Consider the following 1,539-nt stretch of genomic DNA (forward strand, 5'->3'; position numbering starts at 1 on the left):
TCCTTATATACTAGCTAGACGCTTCAGACAGAAAGCTACATTACAGAAAGGGATAGTGATGTTCAAAGTGACTTCTGAGCCATGTAGCACATCACCCCCAAACACTGCCATGGATATTCTCTCACTGAATCCTTATAATTATTTTCTTTTGTGGATGAGAACAGGAGAGCTTAGAGACATTTGATGCCTGGCCCAGGTTGCATAGCCCACGCCATGGCTCAGGCTCCCAGTTCTGCGCTGTCTCGAACCTGGGCTACCCTGCAGTGGCTCACTGAGAGGGTGAGTCCTGCTGTTCTGTGGATGGTGCCTGCAAGCCCCAGGGAGGTGTGGACAGAGGTGAGTTTTGTAAAGGGGTGGTGTTGCCCAGATCAGGGCTCCATATGGGCACAGGGAGTTCTGGAAGATTGGAAATTCCCCAGAAGACAAACTGAGGAAGGGAGACAGCAGCAAGGCCAGGAGGGAGGCCAAGGAGGCAAAAGACGACAGGATCAGAAAAAGGCAGGCAGGAGGCCAGGGCCGGCTGCAGCAGAGGGGCAGATTCTGTGAGGCCAGCTGCTGAGGGTGCAGGGTGCAGAGCTCGATGAGACCCAGGATGGTCAGTGCAGAAAGCCCATGCCCCGGAGAACTGGAGGAGGCCTGGCGCATCTCCACTGCTGGCAACTCCTTAGAGGCACTGGCTCAGCAGGAAGAGGAGGCCAGCCAGACACCGGGGCAGGTGGGGTGAGCACACAGGGAGCAGCGGGGAGCCAGACGGGGGGAGAAAAAGAAGCTGGTGCTAACCATGGGCAGAGTATCCTCACATTTGGTCAGCTACACATGGACGAGGACACGTGGCTCTCAGGTCTGGTGATCCCAAGCTCTGGGGAGGGCTGGAGCACAGGGGGCTCTCTCACTGCTGGTGAGAAGAGAAACTTCCCGGCCACGCAGGGGCAGCGTCTGCAGCACCTACTAAAGTGAAGAAACCCAGTTCCACCCCCAGGTACATTTCTGACAGGCACTGTGCACAGGTGCACCTGGAGACAGGATATTTATGGAGCAACCTTCCTAAGAGCCAAAGATCAGAAGCAACCCCAAGTCCATCAATAACAGAAGAGAGAAAGCAATGATTGTGTTCATGTAATGGGCCATGCACAGAACTGCAATAGGAAATGAGCGAAGACCAGGCAATGAAATAGAAGGATCCCCCAAACACGCTGAGCAAAAGAAATCAGACGCTGACGAGGACATGCCCAGTGATCCCAGGGGCAGAAAGAGGCCCAACTCAACTCTGGTGCTTAAGTGAGTTGCCCCAGGTCCCAGGGCTGCTCACGGGCACTACTGACTTTCAGCTCAGGCCAGTGTCAACCTGAGTGTGTGTGTGTGCGAATGTGTGTGTGTGTGTGAGTGTGTGTAAGGGTGTGAGTGTGTGTGACTGTGTGTGTGACTGTGTGTGTGAATGTGTGTGAGTGTGAATGTGTGTGTGAGAGTATATGTGTGTATGTGAGTGGGTGAGTGTGTGAGTGTGTGTCAATGCGTGTGAGGGTGAATGTGTGTGTGGGA

At 54.1% G+C, this 1,539-nt stretch overlaps 1 pseudogene; it reads right to left on the bottom strand.

Annotated features, from left to right (window-relative positions):
* Window positions 1-268: 268 nt before the first annotated feature.
* The window catches only part of LOC105528497, a 10,652-nt pseudogene continuing 9,381 nt past the window's right edge, over window positions 269-1,539 (bottom strand).

Source organism: Mandrillus leucophaeus, unplaced genomic scaffold, assembly GCF_000951045.1.
Source record: "Mandrillus leucophaeus isolate KB7577 unplaced genomic scaffold, Mleu.le_1.0 Scaffold719, whole genome shotgun sequence".
Classification (NCBI taxonomy): domain Eukaryota; kingdom Metazoa; phylum Chordata; class Mammalia; order Primates; family Cercopithecidae; genus Mandrillus; species Mandrillus leucophaeus.